This window comes from Ambystoma mexicanum, chromosome 4q, assembly GCF_040938575.1.
Source record: "Ambystoma mexicanum isolate Mex_15411 chromosome 4q, UKY_AmexF1_1, whole genome shotgun sequence".
In the NCBI taxonomy this organism is placed as follows: Eukaryota; Metazoa; Chordata; class Amphibia; order Caudata; family Ambystomatidae; genus Ambystoma; species Ambystoma mexicanum.
In genome coordinates this window covers 969,958,208-969,980,537 of record NC_090928.1, presented here as the reverse complement: position 1 = coordinate 969,980,537, position 22,330 = coordinate 969,958,208, and positions in this window count along the sequence as shown.

The window sequence follows — 22,330 nt, the reverse complement described above, 5'->3', positions numbered from 1 at the left end:
AGATAGAATACTGACTCCCAGACATGTAAAGCTTCTAGATACATTGTTAGCAGCAGCCATCCAATGTATAACCTCCAAATGGAAAAACCAAGAGTGCCCATCTCACAAGGCATGGTGGAACTCCATCTGCCTGTCACATAGTCTAGAACAAATATTATGTGAGGATCCAAACTCACTAACAAATAGTTCATCTATTTGGAGCCCCCTAGAAAACGTCCTAAATATTAACCATGCCAATGTCCCTGTAGTGGACCAAATAAGGTTGGGCCTCCTTAAATCAAAGACGACTTTAAGAGAGGCGGAAGAAGGACTGGGAACTGGGGATGAGGGAGGACGAGGAGGGGCTACTAGAGCCCCAGCAGAATGCACGTAGAGGGGATTAAAGAAGGTTGTACTTAAGGCTGGCTCCCGTGTGTTATTGGGGGCCCTACTCCAGGGCCTGTAAGGAATCGGTTGGCCTGTCCGCATTACCCTGTGTTCCAGAGAGAGGCCACAACAGTCCCATGCAAGAATCAATTCCCAGAGGTCTGCAAAACCCCATAATCGAACATTCTAGGTATCATTGATTGCACATCCCCTGAACATTCTTAAATAAAACAAAAAGGGCAAACTATGTTCAAGAGCACACCTGGCTGGGCTGCCTGTGGTTGTTTCGCTGCCTCCCCCTCACCCCAATCCGGCCACATATGGAGACCATAGAGGGATCATGCATACAACCCAGGTGTCTTCCTTCCAGCTGCATGGTCCACCACCTCCATTAACCACCTCAAGAAGTAAGCACACGCAGAGGCATCGCTGGGGGGGGCTGAGGGGGATATAGCCCCGGGTGTTTTGGTTGTAGCTCTGGATAGAAGCTCAGGGACTGCAACCAAAAGGCTATAGCAAGCCCCGAATCCTGCCAGTCCCGACATTAGCTTAGCCCCTGATCTTTTCCAGAACTAGCAACACCCCTGAGCACACGGCTGTCACTCTTATGATGCAATACCCACGTATCGAAAAGACAGCCTTCCATGCAACACCTTTAAGGGCATGACACTACAATGATTCGGATATCCTCGGCTTACTGCAGGTCCCCTACAGCTATCTTTCCAACCTCTCCTCTACTTACTCTCGATCTTTCTATTTATCCTTGCCTTTCCTTCAAAACTTAACAGCGTACAATTCCCAAATAAGACACACACAAGATATGCAAAGGGTGACCACCCGTACACCATCAAAATGCTTAATACAGAACATTAGCTGAGAGTTTATCTCGCTTCCTTCTTGGAATTATGCAAAATACTGTTCCCACAGCCATTGCTATGCAACGGTTAAACATGTCATACTCTCTTTCTCAAAACGTGTTAACCATTTTGTTTTATAGCAAGCCCATGTGTACCAGCTGTCTAGTCCAATATTATTCCACCAGACCTTAGGCATTCTTCCACTTTTCTAGGGGGGACAATGCTTATGATGTAATGTTTGCTGTTCTTTTGCAAAATCTCAATAACATATTTCCAAACTCAAGCTACTATCAGCACTATTCTGAAAGGAAAGAGGTTCTGCTTGGTACACTGTCACTGCTCATTCATAAGGTGGCTGCGAAGATAGTCCTGGGGAGCCGCACATTCGGTATGGCGCACAGGCCAAGGCACACCTTGCACACAGCCCCCTTGCGTCCAAGATCAAGCGGCAAGGCGAGGCAGCCACAATCCGGGGTCGATATAAGAGCCTCGCCCCTGACAGATGTTAAGAAGAGTCAGCCTCCGTCTACAAGTAGTTATTTAGAGGCCCTGAAGGAGAAGCAAGCAGTCTGATGCCATCACACAAGCCTCCAGCATGGCACCAATCAAATTCCAACATTCCAAAAATTCACCAAAGCAGGTACTCTGCTGCCATGGCCCAGAGTCAATGCTTCATGTTCCCCCAGTGGAGGGTAACGTTGCTAAATACTGGCCGTGGCCCAGAGCTCAAACGTTATGCGCTCAGTCTTGCAGGCTGCTCAGCAACACCCACCAACATACTATTTTCTTTTACTAAGAGAAAGCCCCATAACCTGCAAGAAAGCCACATACTATTTATAAAGTAAAGCTTTAAGCTACAAAATTGAAATTTGGTGGTCAAACAAAAATCCCTTTCACATTTTAGCATAATCAAAACATGCATTATAAAGTCAGGGGTTTTCAACTCAAGGACAGCTAACACCAGGTTTCAGATACCATTGGATGCTGTGAATATAACTGGGAGTTATTTGCCTAGTTAATGATTATTCTGAAAGGTGTAGGTAAGGCTCTCGAGGACTGGCCTTGGGGGACCTCTGGCTCAAAAAGAGCACCCGAGGTGTGTCCATTATAAAACAATATGGGGGTCATTGTCTTCCCTCCAAAATTGTGTCGGAGTGGATAATGCCTGTTTGCAAATGGCCCCTTCCGTGTAATTTTGGTAATTTCCAAAACGGACTGGAAATGTGAAGAATAAAACATAGGAGAAATCTCCTTTACTTTTACCTTTTCGAATACGTTTTGGAAAACATATAAATGTTGCATGCAAAATACCCTTTGCATCCATCAATTTCAAAGGGATCCTGTGGAATCATCTGCTTTTACCAGGTGGCAAGGTCAGGTGGTTTCCATAGGTATCCTTTGGTTTTCCACGAGCATGAACATACATGCTAGCAGAAAGCCATGGTGCTCTTCAAAGGCGGAGTGGGAGAGCTGCATGAAATGTATAGCCCGTGCCATGTCCACACTCCGTAATCAAATTGCGCCAACATTCCCAAGATTGTTAATCTAAAGCTTAAAGAGCATTCAACTTGATCTTACGCTTTAAAACCTATGTGGCTGGATGGGACTATGACACCAATTACTAGATTCATGGCATTAAATTACCTTTTACTGGTAAAGCTTAGCTGCGACGGAGATACATTGATAACCACACCCTCTTTGATGAATAAGAAATGATTTGACTCTGAGTGGATTAGCTCCAAGTGCAGAATTGGAACTTGTGCTCTTTGTCAAGTACACAGAAGGATTCATAGTGGGTGGGGTGCTATTTCTACTTATGCAGTAAGATTCCCCTCGCCTCGGTACAGAATTTATAGGGGTAAATTAGAGAGAGACAAATGTGTGTGTAGATTGTGTAGGGATGCAAAAACGGAAACTATGAAACACCTATTAAACTGTGAGCAAACCTGCAAACTGAGGTTCAACTTTAATAAAAGATTAAGATAAGAAACAGTTACCTAAGGTTTAGACTGCAATGTCTTCCTAACCTGCAATATATTGTCCCAAGGATGGCCATTCCTAAGGGTATGAGGAATTGCAGAGTGTGTAACGTGGGGGTTCAGGAAAGCATTTTCCATCTTGTAATGAACTGTCCCCATTTCTAGGACTTAAGAATTAAATGTTTTGAAAGATTTGTTTACTCCACATCACAGCTGTTAGCTCGGAACCAAGGGCACAGGCTTATGACCACCTACAAATGTCACTCATCGTAGCCTTAGCTAGGATGTTAAAGGGGATTTATTTCAGAATTGGACAAGGTAGCGGAACAAGGTCTAATAGATCTGGCGCCATTTGAGGAATTCGAATGGAGTTTGTGGATCTCCAGGGAATGACAAATGTTTTTCTATGTAGTTACAATATATGTCCTATGTGCCTATCCTTGTCATTGGAGCCGTAGTGCTTAGAATGTTTGAGAGCAATTGCATGTTCATATTAACTGGAATTTATTTTGTAATAACTTACATGGAGTGCTAGTGTCACTTAAGGTCTGTGGATAATGTGTATGTTATGTTATTTATGTTATCTACATTGTATTAATTGGAATTTAATTTCTTTATTATATTCATTATTTCCTTATTTACTTCTCTCCTTTTTCTTTTTTGTGTAAATGTACTTTTATAATGAAAAACACAAATATAAAAATACAAAATTAAAGATTTGTACATAAAACGCCTCATCTAACAATGAGGTCCTCATGGAATAGCTTTGTTGACAAGAAACCCATTATTGCAAACAATTATTTTTTTTTTTATACGAGTATATAATCACTGAAGTGATTTTTAGAAGAAGATGAACATAAAATTTCACAGCGTATTCATCCCAACACGAGAATAAGTCTACAGAAACACAAAAGTAAGGGAGAAAACACTCCCCACTGCCGTCATCTATCTATCTATCTGTGTCCAGTCCACTAGCTCGGAGGTACATGTGCAAAGATCTGGTCCAAAATTTTAGTAGCTGCAATAGACCAAGATGTTCTCAAGCCTCCTATTAAGCGCTCCCACCAGAGTTCTTCTTCCCTTAGATAGGCATTTTTTAGGTGATCGAGTATGTATGGTGATCTGAATTTCTCTGTACCTGAACACAGTAATAAAAGGTGCCGTAATGTTTCGCTTTGTTCGGTGTTATTACAAAAGCGGCAAGTATTCGTTGTTGAGAGACCCCTTGTGTGCAGAATCTCATTTGTGGGTAACAAGTTTAACCTTGCACGGAGTAGAATGCTCTGAGTTTTTCTGTCTGGATGCTTTGTCAAAAAAGGTTGAATTACATTCAATTTTCTGATTGTTGGAGGTAGATGACTAGTTAGCTTATACTCAGATGCCTTATCCAGTGTATCTATCCAATCAATTTCTTCAATTCGTGTTTTAGTTTTTGTCGGGTTACCCAAAAGTTCTTCCATGGAGCTGCCGCAGATTTCAAGTTGCTGTAGGCACATTAGCTCCCATTTTGATAGTAACATGGATTTGCTTGAGTTCATCTCCGCCTGTACCATCAGAAAAATTGCTGAGGAAGAAGGATCTTTTATCTTCCGATATAACATAACTGACGCTCTTTTCACTATTGACTCTAAAGAGGAGAGGGAGAGTTCACGTCTTATCAAGGCGATCGGAGTAGAAGGTGGTAGATTCAGGACTGAGCGCCAAAACAGACTCTCCAATCTAGCCCATAAGCAGTAGGGTAAAGATGGCATAGCCTCAGCTCTGTAGGTAATAGCTGGGATAACTTTGCCCCTATAGAATTTGATCAGGGGCAGCAATGAAAAGCGACCGTATTTGTTGTCCAGTATTTTTGCTTGTGAGGCGAGAGTTTTCATTTTTTCCGAGAGATGGTGTTGCATCACTGAATCTTTGGCCGTGGAGTCAATAAGGACTCCAAGATATTTAAATTCAGTCACTTGTTCGATTTTGTTTGTGGCCAGATACCACGAATTCTTCTTTGTCTTTTTTAGGTTTTTTCCAAACACCATTATCTTCGTTTTTTGTTTGTTTATCTCTAAGTCATTGGCGGCTGTGTATGTAGTCAGTGCAGACAACTGCCGTTGTAAGCCAATTGGGGTCTGGTCCAATTGAATAAGATCATCTGCATACAGAGGTCTCGGGATCTTCTCTTTACCCAATTCTGGGGGGAATGCTTGTGTGCTGGTTGAAATATCTTTATAGTCCCCAAAATAAGACAGGAAGAGGGCTGGAGCTAGTGGGCAGCCTTGTTTGACCCCTCTGTCAGTTGTTATGGATGACGAGAGTAGGCCACTGATGTTCAGTCGTACCTGCATTGATGTAGAAGCATGCAGAGCCTTGATAGGATTCAGAATCTCCTGGGGACAGTCCCAACTGATGAGTTTTTCCCAAAGCTTTCTTCGGTTGACCAAGTCAAAGGCCTGGGACAGGTCTATAAATGCCAGGAATAGGTTCCGATTTGTTTCACGAGCTTTTGCTTTTAAGAGGCTGAAGATAAAGATGTTTATACTAGTTCCTACTCCCTTTTTAAACCCCGATTGAAGAGGGTCATTACAGGGTGCTCTTTTTGCCCATTGATTAAAGTGATCCAGCAGAAGGGAGCCATAAACTTTCCCTATAACATCTAGGAGGGCCACCGGACGAAAATTTCTGGGGTCGTCCTTCCTTCCTTTTTTGAATATAGGGATAATAACTGCTGAGGTCCAAGTAGGCGGGATTGAGCGGGAGATAGTACATTTGTAGAAAATTAGACTCAGCAGGTTTGCCCATTCTTCTGGCGCAGATTTCAAATGCTCATTAGATAGACCATCAGGCCCTGGGGCCCTTGATTTCTTTAGTTTGAGTATTTTATCCAAAATATCAGTTCTGTCGGAGAGATCGACCTACCGTGCTGTCGTCTGAGGAGATAAAAGGCCTTCAGCGGGATCTGGAGATTTGAAAAGTGTTGAATAGAACCCAGTCCATGCTAGTTCCGATATACTGTTTAGCATCATTGTAGATGCCTCTTTAGCTCGTGGGTTAACCAGTCTCCAAAAGTCTCTAGTGTTGGACTTTCCAATTTGTTCTAGCATATTTTCAGAGTCCTGTTGATGTCATTTTAAACGGTAGACCTGTAGACAGTTTTTGTAGGCTCTTGTTATCTCTTTTATGTGCGCCCTGTTGGCGGGCGTGTTGTTTCTTGCAGCCATCCTTTTCGCTCTCCGGAGGATGTTTCTCTGTGCCACCAAGAGGGCATCAAAATTATGTGCGTGATGGATCTGGGATGTATTTAGCCCATTCAATCTTTTTGTCGTGGCTCTGTAAGGTTCCAAGAGTGGTCTGTAATCAACCTTTGTGGCCTCCTTACTGCTTCCATACGAACAAGTGATTGCTTGAATGTTGGCCCGTGTGATCCTTACCCGGTTGCCTTTTCTTTCCGGTTCAATTCTCCCAGGATAATGGTCTGTATCTAGTTTTGTAGAGGCCCATTTAATAGCCAGCAAGTTATGATCGCTTTGGCTGGTCTGGCAAATTCTGAAGTCTGTCAACCGGGCTAAGAGAAGATCAGAAACAAATATGTAGTCTATTGTTGAGTTGGTCAAGCCTCTTTTCCATGTTGGTAGAGAATTAGAATCAGGAAGTGTGGCTGCAGAGTTAAAAAGATGTCTTCGCGACATCAGCTTCTGCCAGGCTAAGCCTTGTTTGCAAGGATTACTCTGTACGGGACTTGTGGTGCTCTTGCTAGCCGTTGGACAATTGATGTTTAAGTCTCCACATACTATAACATCACATGCCCCAAACTCTAAGTAGACTGAGTCCAGAGTAGAGGTCACTATATCGAACAGTAAGGTCTGTTGCATCCTTTTGTGATTCCAATAGATGGACATCACCAACAGGGGAGTGCATGTGTGATGTTCTTCCCCAGCCTCCTTTCGTCGCCAAGAAATGAGTACCACAATGACATAAGGGGTCTTCAAGATTATTTTAATTATTTCTAGTCCCACGCCCATCCGGACTGCAACGATTAGACCTGATGAGGGTCTTCCTTTAGGTCCCGCTAATGCTTCTGAGAAAGCAATCTCAAAGCCATCCAATGTTGGTTTAGATTGAAACCAAACTTCTTGGAGATATAAGATGTCATAGTCCCCTAAGTTGATATCACCAGGAGTTGTCAAGTGTAAAACCCCTCTTGTGTTCCAGGTCGCCAGAGACAGTAGGTGGTGCTCTTGGTCAGTTTTAGTGGATTCTGATGGCTATTAATGAAGGCGTGTAGATAAAGCTTTTGGGAGCCAGGCCCATGTAGAAGATTCAAGAGACGGTCTAGCCTGAGTCACCTTTTGGTTCTCCTCTAATGCTGGTCGCCTTTATGTTAGGAGAGTTACTAGGGGGGGATGGCTTTCCCCTGAGGCGTAGAGTGGACCGTGTTGGACTTTAAGATTGCTGCTGGTTTCTTTGTGGGATTTTCCTTTGAGCTAGTGTACTGACGTTCTTCATTCGATCTGTCCTCCGTTGTGCGATCCTTTGTCTTGTCATGGTCTATTGTAGATTGTCTAAACCCATTATTACAAACAATTTCGTTAGTGAAAGTTATTTACTATTTACAGAGATTGACGCATATAACTTTGCTCTGTTAAATTTAGCTAGGACTTATATACTGTATTCATTGATTCGATTGAAATGTATAGGTGTAATAGTTTTGCAATAATGTTGGGGAAACCTTGGTGAAATGTTTTCTTCATAAACCGAAACCCTAAATAAAAAAATAAAATAGATTGTACGCTTTACTTTAACAATCTGGGGGGAAGGCAGAGGGTTACACAAATTGCCCCCTTGTAGGTCATAAGAGGCAGAACATTAGTGAACAATAGAAAATGCATTGTTCAGTACCACTACTGCTAGATGTAGAAGCACACATTGACAAGGCCAACAATTGACTGGGCTTTTGTGTTGGCATGGGAGAGGCACTTGCCAGGCACTGCTGTAGTCGTATTAACTATGTATCACATTTGGGGGTAGCCGCCAGACAATAGAGCATACTCATGGTTCTGTATGCCATTATTTAGGAGAAAGTAGTTGTGGTGTTTGCAGAGATCACCACTGGTCCATACTTATACTTGTGGCAGAGTCTAAATGAACCCATAGGGTAGAGGCTACAGGCACATTCATTTGTACATGTAAGCACAGTACTGACAGGAAAACAGCTTTACGTAGTGCAAATGTATTACATCAAGCTAATGATATCAGGCCAACTACAATCAAGGTAGGACATCTTGATACTTGTAAGAACAAACAGATAGCATTTGAGGCATGTACCTGGAATGTATTGTACAATAGTCAATATGCAAAAATACAAGTTGTTCACATGTAATTATATTATGTCAAAACTCAAAAGTTGTAGACTGAGGAGCATAAAAGGAAAAGCAAAATTAACCTAGAATTCTTTTTCATTAACAACAGTTTGGTAAAGTGCAACATAAAAGTAAACTGCAGTGAGGCAGAAGCAGGTCTAGTAGGCACTAGTTTATAGTGCAAGCACAAATATAGAGGAGAGGTGCTTGTCCTTGCATGGTCGAGGCAAGTCCTGTACATTTAGACATTAGTCTGTTAACTATAGGTGACGAACCCTTAGTAGTCGTATTAACTGCCCATTAATGGTAGCAGGTGCAAAATGGTGCAACTGTTTGCTTTGCAAATGCTTGTTTTTAATAGGACTTCAACGAAGGACACGCAGCATGCTTATAGTTCAAGCGGCAGAAGGTAGACCTGGTTAAGGCATTTTTATTACACCTGTAACGCGTTAACAGTTCCAATTAAGTCATTAACTCTCAGAAGACTGCTTAGAAAAAACACCAACAGGCACTTGGAGTGCAAAGGTGTATGCTGAGGACTGATAAGGTAGCTCAAAGAGATTCCAGGAGGATGTGTTTTGGTCGGTTAGTGGTTGTTAATGGCCATAGGGATTAGCATGGTCATGGGCAGTCAGTGTGTGGGCACATAACCAAACAACACCTTCAGGATGTGTGTCCCTCCTCATATGCCATTCCTCCCTATCTGTACTCCAATGCAATAGATTCAGCTTCTAGGTGTCGGGACACCTAAAAGCCCAAACTAAAAATGTATAAGTGAAAGTAAGAAATGCTCCTTGCATGTGTTTTTCTGAGACTTCTTTGTACCAGTGTGTGTGGTTTTTTTTGTGTGTGTGTGTGTCAAATGTAATGGTTTCTATAGAATCTGCGGTGATAGTAAACATGACTTAACTATGCATGACATTTGGGCATCCCATTGAAACACAAGCCACAGTGTTTGGTTCACTTCTGGCATGCAACAGAACAAAGACTTATTTGTAAACGAGTAAACGCTATTCATCATGTGTGTCACATTTCTGTGGCTAAATTAGATAAATGTTATGTATTAAATATAACGCCAGGCTGACCGCGGGAGCTGATTGAAAATAATGTTACTATTGACGCTTAGCTGGCCCTGGAAAAGAAAGACGTCAGACTTGGGAAGATGAAGTGCGAAGGAAGAGAGAACATGCATGTGCACGTTGCATCCACTGGCCAAGTCGAAGAGAGAACATTCATGTGCTCTTTGCGTCCGCTGGCCAAGTCAGAAAGTTAAGGTGACATTCATGTGCTCTTTGCGTCCGCTGGCCAAGTCAGAAAGTTAAGGTGGCAAGCGCAGGTTAGGTAGCTCCACTCTGATAAAGCACTGATGGATTTGTGGGTCACGCAGAGCCGGCCCAGGCATGGGCCTTCTCTGCGGTGGCACAGGGCCCTGCAGCAGGGAGGATGACAGGGGGACCACTATGGACATCCAGCGCCCTCCGCCCCCTAGTGCTACAGACATCAGCACTCTGGAGGCCCAGTGTCTCTGGGGGTTGGGCCTGCTCTGGACATCCAGCAGGCCCCATGGTGCTATGGGACACAGCACCATCGGGGGAGGGAGCAGCGCGAGCCATGCCCCTGACCATGTGGACCTCATCCACCATGCTGGAAGAGGGTCCCGCTGCATCAGGGCATGCAGACCGGTGCCCACACGTGTAGGCCTGCAGGCCTACATAAATGACACACGGACTCAGTCGTTCCTCTTGGGAGTCTGCAGCCGTTCTGCTGCACGTGTGTGCAGAGGCTCCTTTCATTAGCTTGGGCAATGAAACACTCATGGCCCATGTAAAAAGGGCAGTACACAGGGGAGGGACACATCCCCTTAAAGGGGCAACACACTTGGGAGGGTCCCACACCGCAGAGGGGCGCAGACATCGGACTCATGGAGTATGAGCAGAATTAATGCGCATCTTGCAATCACATTCATTGGCACCTTTGGGCAGGCTCTGAATGACAACAAAAGAGTGCAGTTTTACAGTTGAATGAATCACGGGCTCTGTGTTGTGAAATCTCCTGAAGCAGCTCAGGCCCCTGCTGTCACGTCTCAATATCAGAGTGTATCAGAGCGCCTGCTATCACATCTCCCCCCATACAGGAAGAAACAATGCATGGGCAGGAAACCATATTCTCTGCTGCTCACACCGGCTCACCGTCCGTCCATGCAGTTAAGCAACAACCATTAACCCCTGTAGTCACAGGCAGTCCATGGTCAACAATAAATTCAGAAGCCCACTGTAAAACTAGATCATTAGTGTTCCGTTCACAGAAAAGTCAGAATGCCAGCAAAATGATGTGTACATTCTGTTTTGGGTATTGGATGGCACTGTTTTGAATTAAAACCTTTACATTTTTTCAAGAAGTATGCATTTTGTGTCCCTTCCTATGAAGTCACTATATGTGAAAATTGGAGAGGGTCCCACGCTTACTTTTTGCCCGGTGCCCCTAGGGCCGGCCCTGTGTGGCTGGACCATTATTGAGTTAAACAACATATGCTGAGAACACAAAGTTGCCCAGTATTTTTGATACAGAAAATAAGGCCGGGAGCACAACCAGAGCATCAGACAGCCATCATAATGCACGAGTGCTCCCCGACGCCTGCCTCCTCTCCTCCTCGTCCCCCGCTACTCTTGCAATGAACGAGAAGATGGTCGACACATTCATCAAATGCCTAGAATATGCGGCGAGAAAGAGAAACATGCTTGTGAAGTGTTGCATCTAGTCTTTCTTCTGCCTGTTCACTCCCTAACGAAACAAAGGACCTACACGCGGACTGGCAGTAGCAGGAGGGAGGTTGGAATGAGCAGACATGTCCTGGGAGAGCAGCAGAGTAGGGAAATGGCAGGTGCCACCGTTTGTATCATTTCCGGGTGCCTGCAAGCTCGCGCACACCTGGGGCCAGTAGAATAAATACACTGCAACCGGGCAAGAATGAAAAAGTGGCCCACAGTTGCAAAAGGCAATTCATTCCTTTTGTGACAGACTGAATAGTACTCAACAGGGAGGTTTTAAAAAAATTTAAAAAATGTAATGCAAATTGTGCAAATTAAAGAATATGTATTCAGCAACAATGGTCAAAACTACTAGCTGCATAGTGAAGGGACTCATCAAACTGGCCCACATTGGCCAAAATAGTGGTCCACTTTCACCCAAAAAACTAGCCCATACTAGCATTTTGCGTTTTTAGTTCGAGCATTGCCCTATTGCCCTATACGCCAGTCCAAGCCTAACTGCAACTTATTGAGTGTCTGATATCGCCTTATTTGGTTCATATTGCATCTCATTATTTTGGCTCACCACACCGTGCTAGGATGGACTAGTACAAGATGCCAAGAGGTAGCAATGCTCCACTTTGAGCTAGTTCTCTTCACAATCCAAGATGGAAGCCAAAATGCAGTGTGCCACACTACCAGTGCTACGGTCACCGCACAAGCTATTTAAGAGCTACATACAAGCCATTATGTGTGTACCCTCTAAATCCTCCCGGAAGGAAGCAATGTGGTTTAACAATCTTGGACTAGAGGGAAAGAGAATTTTTCAGATGCAACACCAAGTCCAGAAGGTGGTGGATTGGTATGTGGAGGCAAGAAGCAAATTAGAAACATGCTTTGGTGGGAATGAACATATGATGAGTCAGAGTTACATGTTAACCAGAAAGCAGGCAGTCAATTGTTTGATTCAGTGAACTTTCAGTCACATGCAACTTTGGTGCCATTTTGGGTATTTTTGTGAAGGACCTGCTAATTACGCACTGCAGATATTTAAAGATAAAAGAACAAATGCTAAATTTAAAAAATACTACTTTGGGGGGGCGTGGCCTGGAGCGCCATCAATGAAGACGCTCCTTTGATGGCCTCCGTGCGACGCCCGCTGAATCTGGCTTAAAATGTGGCTATGATGCTCTGTCGCACCGCGGGAACCCCTGAGGTAATCCATCAATGCTCAGAGCGCCGGCTGCCCGCGCCTTACACACCTTCGGGGCGGCAGCCGACTGTATGAGCGAAGTTTGTCTCTGCGGTGCAGAGGTTCCAACATGGCGGTCGGACCTGCTTGGCTCAGAGTCGGCTGGGGGAAGGGCGATGTGGAGAATGGGATCCGCCTGCCGTGAAACCTTCGGCGGCATCTAAGCACTGGGCACTGCTCGCCTATGAGCCTCGACATCTCTCTGGAGCTGCTCCCCGGCCTTCCCCTCCTTTCCCTTTTCAGCCGGCGACCGTCTCGCGGAGCTTCACCGCCACCTAGTCGGCCGCGGCTCTCTCCCCATAGCTCCCCCTCCCTTCCGAACTGCTGCTGTGGCTGCCTGGGGGAACAGAGCCCTTCACCGCCCATGCCCTGATCGGGTGTCCCCCCACTCTGGCAGATGGGATGCACTGGAGGAGGGGCCCACTCTCCCTTTCCTCGCGCAGACCCACGAGGCACTGAGGCCGCTTCCTGCGTTCCCCGATCTACCCGGCCCCTCTCTCCTTCTTTCTGGGGCGCCCCGGCCCACATCATTCTGCGGCTGCACACCCACGGATTGAAGGGTTACTCCCTTCTAACAGCTACAGACCTTCGTGGGCCGTGTTGGTTGCTCCCCTGGCCTCCTTGGGGGGCAAACTCACCGTTCCATGGGCTACACAGGCAGCCTTCTAAAGTAACATAACCCCTGTTGACTCAGGAGCCCTTCTCCTGGTGTAGGGTGCCGGGGAGTTACCAGGAGGCAGCACTTGGGGTGGGGGAAGGAGACCCACCCCCCCATGCAACAGTTGACGGCAGGGGCCTTCCTCGAGACCCCCTGGAGGACATATCATCATGCTTCGCCGCCTCTCTGAGTAGGCGATCAACGCCCGCCTGGAGACTCTGTGCCTTCCTAGAGGGACCCGGACTTGAGACGGAGGTAAGCCTGCCCCACTTGCAAACCGCTTGATCCCTCTCCTACCTTCTTCTCCCTAAACTCTTCCTGGGGCGCCCCGGCCCACAACCCTGCTTCCCGCAGATAGAGCTTATATCCCACACGGGTGGCACACCGTAACTTCCCGGGGGGCTCTGGAGGGCCCCAGGCGGCTAACTCACCACCACTGCTACATTGCTCTCTGCGGCCGTTGACCTGCTGCTGTCAGACAGCGCAATGTCCAAGCAACCAAAATCCACCAAGACCTCAGACATAGCAACAATGCTAAGGTCATCCGACAAAGCGAAGAAACAAGACCCCCACCCCTCCGCTCCACGGGAATCCCTAGACAACAAGGGACCTCTGGCGACCAAAGAGGATATCCGTGAATTTATGGCTGACATTAAAACAGAATTCTGGTCTTGTATGACAGAGCTTACTACCAAGCTAGAGAGTACCGACAAAAGGGTCTCAGAGGTGGAACAGAGACTGGGAGAGATTGAGGAACGCACCCAAGACCATACTTCCTCCCTAACCGAGATCCAACACTCTATTAGACTTTTGCAAGACAAATGCGAAATCCCAGAATACAAGCAGGAGGATCTGGAAAATAGGGCCCGACGCAATAACCTCCGAATCCAGGGGGTTCCTGCTTCGATCCTGGACAAGGAGTTGGCTGACTACGTAGGCCTCTTTTTCCAATCCCTCCTTCCTGACCTGGAGGATTCACAACTCCTCCTAGATTGCACTCACAGGTTGAGCCCCCGCCGCGGAGTGGAGTCGGACGCCCCTCCTGATGTTATCACCAGGGTGCATTTCTTTACCACAAAGGAAGCCATATCGGCGATAAGCCGCTCCACAGATGAAATCACATTCCAAGGGCCCCCCTCCAGACTTTTAAAGATCTATCTCCTCTTACTCTCCAGAAGAGGCATGCCCTCCGCCCACTAACCACTCTCCTTCAAGCCCAGAAAATTTGCTATAGATGGCTCTTTCCCACAGCTTTGCAATTTTCCTACAAGGGCGCACTAAGGAAAATTAGCCACTAAGATGATGCTGAAAACATTTTGCATCCAGACTCCTCCGGGCCCTCACCTCCACCAAACTCTGAGGCGACAACTGTCTCGGACCCTATGGCATCTCCTAAATCCAAACAAAACTCGTGGTCAAAGGTTCCGAGATTCAGGAAAAGGAAATAACCCAGCGCGGTCCCATAATGGAGTCCCTGGTACTCTATGACCCGGCTCGCGGGCCCGGCGCCCTGGAGCCGACCATCACCTACAGGAACACAGATGAGCTCCATCTCTAATGCAGCGGGCCTCACCCCACGGCCCATGCCCAGCTCCAAGGCACAGTCCACCTATGAGTCCTTGGAGCGATCCACCAAGACTATTTGTAATTCTAGCCATGTTGGCTACACACTGTTATATGGCCCCGTTGGCCAGGGGAGGTTTTGATCCCGTAAAGGGTCCACCATCCCCAGTTAATTCTTGGACTTCCCGTTGGCGGTCCGAACAAAAACCCAGAAGGCAGGTTAATAAATGGTCACATAACCCACGACATGATGGCTGACTCTTCTGCAGCTCTCCCCCTTCCTCAGAACTTGTTGGCGACTCCAGATCTTGCCCCGGAACATCAGACTAAGGTTTGTCTCCCTGAATGTTAAGGGACTGAATTCACCAGCTAAACGCAAATCAATCTTACAAAAACTCCAGAATGACACTGCTGCAGTAGCTATGCTACAGGAAACCCACCTACTGCCGGCAGACCTCGGACGCCTACGCTCCCGAAACTTCCCGAAGCAATTCTTTGCGTCTGGGAACTCCAAGAGGGTTGGCATGGCAATCCTGTTCAGGAAGGGGCTGAACCCTCGGATATTGGACTCGATGAGCTGCCCGGAGGGACGGTACATAGCGATGAAGTGTTTGCTGTTGGGACAATTATATTCCATAGTCTCAGTATACGCGCCGAACTCAGGCCAGGCGCCTTTCTATGAGTCGCTGAGTACAACTCTCTCCCCCTTCTTGGAGGGCCAGATAGTGATTGGCGGTGACTTCAATGGGGTCCCGGACCCCGTGAAAGACAAGTCGCATCCGCCCTCTGCTGGGTACCTCGCTACAGCCCTAGCTTTCCTGCAATTCTTCAGAACTTTAGGGGTAGTGGACTCATGGAGGGTACTCCAACCGTCTGAAAAAGACTTTTCTTTCTATTCCTATGTTCACAGGACGTTCTCCAGGATAGATCTTCTTCTGGTATCTCCGCAAATCTTCACCTTCACCATCGATGTGACTATAGGCTCCAGGATCCTGTCCGAACACGCCCCGGTGCCCCTGGAAATCCGAGCGCAGAGACCACCCGATCCCCAACAGCGCAGATGGACATTATATGACCCGATCCTTAACGAGATGCCACTCAGAGATGCGATTGCAATTACGATTAACAACTTCTTTAAGGAAAACCCTAGCAAGGACACCTCCTTCTCCAACAACTGGGACGCAATGAAGGCAGTGGTGCGGGGGGAACTGATTGCCCAAGGGATGGCCTATCACAGGCACAAGCGACAAACTCGTCAGAGCCTTGAGGAAGATCTCAAAAAAAAGAAAGGATCCATAAGGAGAAGGGCTGGACCCCTAGAACACAACGAGCTATCCGGATAGCGCAAAAGAAGATCGAGGCTCACTACGCCGAACATACTGCCCACCAAATGGCAAAAGCTAAACAGTTTTACTATGCTAAAAACAATAAAGCGAACAAACTACTAGTGGCAAAAAGGAATAATACGATCGTGGGCCTGCGGGACCAGCATGGCAAAACTCAATACGCTGACCATGGGCCTCATTACACGGATGGCGGTAGGGATTTACCGGCACCGGTAAAATACCGGTACCGGTAAATCCTTACCGCCTTACTACGAGGTCCCTTTGCTGGTTGGGGGATTTAACGCCTGCTTTTTGCAGGCGTTAAAAACCAACCCGCAAAGGGACCAGGGAGCTAATTACGGTACCGCAATTTGCGGTACCGTAATTAGCGCCTTCCCCATTCCCATTGAGCCCTATGGGCCAAAAATGGGAATGGGGAAGGGCAATGGTGGAAGGGGGAATTACCGCCCCGCCAACCTTGGAATGGGGCGGTAATTCCCCTTTCCGCCAAGGCGGTGCCGGTATTTTACTGGCATGAACCATGGCGCTAATAGCACCATGGTTCTCCGCCATCCGCGTAATGAGGCCCCAAGACAAGCTACGGCTCGCAACGGCCCACCTAACTCAGGTAATGACCGCCTCGGTACGGGAAATAAAGGAACAGAGGGAATACCTGCGGAGGGCGGCGCTTTCCCGACTGAAAAAGGCAGCCTGTGACTCTTTGGAGGTGCCGATTAGTGACGAGGAAGTGGACGAGGCGATAAAAGCCCTTAAATCCCAGGCCCCTGGCCCGGATGGATATACAACCAGGTTCTATAAGATTTTCAAACCTCAATTATTAGCACCTCTGGTACAGCTGTTTAATTCATTCAGGACCACGGGCACTATAACCCCGTCTATGCAAGAGTCAATCACAGTCTTGCTGCTTAAACCCGGAGGCGACTCGAAGAACCCTGCATCATATAGACCCATCGCTCTACTCAATATAGATGCCAACATATACTCTAAAATTCTAGCAACACGCCTGGCCCAGATTTTTCCGGAAATAATTGGCGTCGACCAGAGTGGTTTCCTCAAACACCGCTCAACAGCCGACAACATCCGTAGAGCCTTGGACCTGGTGGAGCTTGCCTCCCGAGACTCCCGGGAGTTGGTACTTCTGGCCCTGGATGCAATCAAGGCATTCGACAAGGTGGACTGGACCTTCATGAGGCTCACCCTCGAGACATTTGGATTTGGCCCGGAATTTTGCACCATGACTTTGGCTAACTATAAAGCGCCCAAAACCCTTCTCAGAGTTAATGGCACCCTCTCCTCCCCTATCAGCCTAACTTGTGGAACCAGGCAAGGATGTCCATTGTCGGCACTCCTTTTCGCACTAATTATGGAACCGTTCACCCAACGGATCAGGCTGAACCTTGCAATCAAAGGCTTTCAATCGGGCTCAGCGCACCATAAACTGGCCCTCTATGCGGACGACGTCCTTCTGACCATCACAGAACCCTGTACCTCCCCCCCCCCCCCAGGCCCTGGCTGAGATAGAGAGCTATGGAAAGGTCACAGGTTTTGCCATCAACTTCCGGAAATCAGCTGCCATGGGAGTGGGTCTGTCCCCGGAGGACCGGGAAGCCCTAACCCGACCATGCCCAATACAATGGACGACCAGGGGAATCAGTTACCTAGGAGTCCAGATCCCAGCTAACCCTAGAGAGGTCTATCGAGCAAACTTTCCTCCACTATTCACAGACCTGGAGGCGGACTTGAAGCACTGGGCGGCACAAGAGATCTCACTAATGGGCCGCATTACGGCCTGTAAAATGAACTTGCTACCGAGATTCCTATACGCCTGTTCCTCGCTCCCGGTACCAATCCCGGCGCCAGCCCTTCAGAACCTACAGAAGAAAATGTTGCAGTTTATTTGGAGGGGGAAAAATGCCAGAATCCCTAAGACCACGATGCTAGGCAACGCAAAGCTTGGTGGCCTCGGATCCCGGATTTACGGAAATACCAGATGGCAGCCCAGCTGGCCTGCATTCAATCGTGGCAGATACTGACCAACCGCCCTAGATGGGTGGATCTCGAACAGGCGCAGCTACCTCTCCCACTACGCTTTCTCCCACACATCCCTCCTCCGGAACGCCAACGGTGGGGGGAACTCCTGGCGACCACCAAACATACCATCTCTGTCTGGGACAAAGCGCTGAAACAAAAGAAGATCCCGGTGGGAATCAGCTCCTCCTCCCCGGTGTTTATGAACCCAACTTTCTCCCCCGGTCTGTCCACCCGGAACTTTGGGTCCTGGATTGCGGGAGGCATGGAGACCGTGGGACAACTCCTTGAAGGGGGACAACCCTGTACCTTTGAACGATGTAAGAAACTCTTTCAACTTCGGGAACAGGACAGATTCACATACATCCAGCTGCGCCACTGGTGCTCTCATCCACAGACCCGCCAGGCAGCTACCCGTCCCCCCACGGCTATGGAACTGACCCTCAATGAGCTCCCAGTCCGAGGGAGAATCTCTACTCTATATAAACTCCTCCAAAATGACTTTTTAATCTCCAAGACCCGGTATATAGCTCAATGGGAAGCGGACCTGGGCCACCCAATCGAGGACCAACCATGGGTTGATATTTGGTCCCGGGCCCACACATCCTCATCCTGCATCACAAACAGAGAATGCGCCTACAAGATCCTCCTCTGCTGGTATTACCCTCCCCTAAGACTTCACCATATGAATCCCACACTCAACCCGAAATGCTGGAGACAATGTGGCCAAATAGGGTCCTTCTTTCATATGTGGTGGTCCTGCCCGAACGCCCAAACCTTTTGGAAACAATGCTTAGCGATGATTGCAGACATTACTCAGATGCGGCTGCCCCTAGATCCCAAACCCATTCTTCTAGGAGCTCCGATCCCCGGAATCTACCCAAGGTCCGGACCCAAAGCCAAACTACTATCCCAATGCTTACTGGCGGGCAGAAATGTGATAGCCCGCACTTGGAAAACGGCAGAAGGCCCTCTTATGCCTCTCTGGTGGGTGAAAGTCTGGGACATCCTGATCGCTGAGAGGGTGACGGCTGCTGGGGCAGGCCACCTAAACTGTTTTAATAACATTTGGGGCCCGGTCTTAGACTTTGACCAGAACTTTCCACCCTGACATTCAAGCTCCAACTAGCCAGGAGAACTCTACAAGATGGTGATCCCCAGCGAGGACAGGAAGAAGGAACTTAAGACCCGGGGGAATGGAGGGGAGGGCGACTAACTGTATTGTTTTCATGCCACATGTCACGATTGCTCAAGCCCTGTATTGTTATAACCTGTCTGTTTAAAATAAACACATTTAAAAAAATAATAATAATACTTTGACAAAGCTTTAGCAGTGGCTCGAACAGCTGAATTAGCGATGGCCAGGTTACAAGCTGACGAAAGAAACGTGCAGATCGTGGAAGTTCACGCCAATGTACAAAATGGCAGCGATGGACATGTATCCCGGAGGAGCTCAGAAAGGAGAACCACAGAGAGAACAAGGACAAGTGAAAGACAAAAATGCTTCAGATGTGGCAATCCTAGTCCCTTGGAAAACTAAATGTCCTGTCCAGCCAGAGACGAGGTATGTTCTAAATTCAAGAGCACGGGCTATTATACATAATACTGTAAAAGATTGCAAAGCAAATCCATCAAAAGCGTGGAACCTTCATCTGATAGTGAAACATCAGGTGAAATAGGTGATCAAGAGATACTTGCAGTAGAACACAGCAGATGTGTAAAGAAAACGTAACCATATTATGAGATGGACAGAAATGAATGCTAAGTGAGACTTTAAGCTAATTCAGGTTCGGATCTCACCATCCTGTTAGTCGGTAGATTATAAGCATGTCCCGGACAGGAGAAGTTAAGAAGGCACAAGTCGGATGTTAGACTAGGTGTTATGGAGTAAGAAAGAAAGTCTACTGGGTTACATAAAATGCATCCTAAATTCAAGGAGTGATCAGCGTGCAGGAGATTGCATACGACTGATGAATGAGTGCCCAAGGTGAAGCTGGATTCAGGGAACAAGTAACTTCTGTACAAGTCGAAACATGGCGAGATATTGTAAAGAAAAATAAAGACATGTTTGAAAGGTTTTTGAGGGGCGTGGCCAACAGCCATTAGGTGAAGATGTGTCTTCTGCAGCTCCTGCACGATACTATATTGAGCCGAAGAAATAAGCAACCTTAATGAAGTGTTGAAAGTCGAGAAACAGCAAGGAGATGCTTGAGAAGTGAACCGAGGCACAAGACATGCTGAAGGAAGAGTATTACCCAGTTGCGATCGGGCCGTACCGCAAAAGCAAGAGCAAGATGGCGGCCCGCATCGTGGCGAAAGTGCAGCACATGCAGCAGGAAGGCAGACAGTGGCGAGGAGTGGGACCCGCAGGCTCAATAGCAAAGAACCCAGCTCCCTGCAGCTGCTGTTGGCGTTGGTTGGCTTGGTCACTGCAACAGAGAACTGAATTAGACCCCTCACAATGTGGAAGCGTACACAGACCTGCGGAGGAGAGAACTACAGTGAAGTGAGGTGGCGGAGCAGGACCTACCGAGCATCGAAACCGCCAGCCTGCTGGGACCACCCAAAATGGCGGCCAAGAGCAACAAAGGGAAAAGCAAGCAGACCTCCATGGTGATGTATACTAAAGGACAAGATAGCGCGAAGGAGAATCAACAGCTGAACCTCAGGAAGCCATGGCGAACGCACGGAACGGATGTGAGCAACAAATATTGGCGGCCATAGCAGCATTGAAGACAGTGCTAGATGCCAAGATAGATGCAGTGATGGTCGATGTGGGATTGCTGAGGCAAGATGTGCGCTCACTAGCAGAACAAACGGGACAAACCGAAGAACAAGTGAAGGACAACACCAAGGGTGTGACACAAGCAACAGCAGATGTTCGAGTATTGCAGCAGAAGGTTAAATTACTAGCAGACAGAGCGGATGACGCAGAAGGCTGTGCCCGCATAATTAACATCAGGGCCCTGGGATTGGCAGAAGGTATGGGGGAACAGACCCCACAAACTACATTGAAAATTTGCTCCTGCAAGAAATTGACACAGGGAACCTCCCACAAGGTTTCACAGTAGAGCGTGCACACCAATCCCTGACTAGCAAGCCACCGCCGGGGGCTCTGAGGAGACCCATAATTGCTAAAATATTGAATTACAAGGACAGAGAGAAGAAATTGGCATTCTCGAGAACTGGAGGAACAATACAGAGAGCATGTGCTAAACTGGCGATATTACACCTTTCAAGTGCAGAAACCACAGGCCAAGTTTGTCCCTACAAAGGAGAGATTGAGAAAGGCAGGTTTGAAATACATGCTGATCTACTCAGCTAGATTGAAGATATTGCATAATGGCCAGGGGCTGTTCTTTGACAGCCCAGAGGAAGCGCAAGAGTGGATGGACAGCATGCGGCTGACAGCACTGGAGACGGACTGATACACACACAGGACACAAAAGCAACATATGCCCGGCCGAGAATCTGGTCTATAGGCGGTGAGTGGGAAGTTGGGGTCGTGACCTTGATAATGCTGACTAGTACTCGGACTTAGGGGGGCTTTGTCTGGGGGCTTACTGCTTTGAGCAGACGACTGGACCGAACGCCTGGTCCCAGAACAATGGTTGCTTTTCAGACCCATTGTCTACTGAGCAGGAGTGTAGGCCGCAAGGACACAGTCTTTAGAGGAGGGGTGGTACTAGACTCTGTAACACCCTGAACTCACCCTTACTTTTGTTTAGGGTACTACTTACCAGGTACCCACCTGTTGGGCACCGAACGCCTGGTCATTTTGCTAAGAGGGGAGGGAGTGGAAATGGGCATGTCTAAGCATGTGCAGTACATCTGGGTGGTTATTGTTGGGGAGGGGAGGGTTGGCTGGGAGGGAGGTGCGATTATGTTAATTGGAATTGGGGTTATAGTACTAATATGTCCAGGTGTCTGTAAACACTAATCCTTGAGACACAAAGAGCAAAAAGCGATGCAGGGATGTCATTTAGGGGTCGCCAGAGGTCGCATCTGTGGTCACCCTTGCGACCTTTAAAAAAAAATGTCTACCCTGTCTACTGCCCATCTAGCCGGCGCTGCCCACCCCAGGCGACGGGTCACGGTGGCGGGGGAATCCAGGAGACTGAGGAGCTACACCTGTGTTTTTTCTTCTTTTGACCCAGCCCGCTCTTGTTGCAGGGAGTGGGAGCTGGAC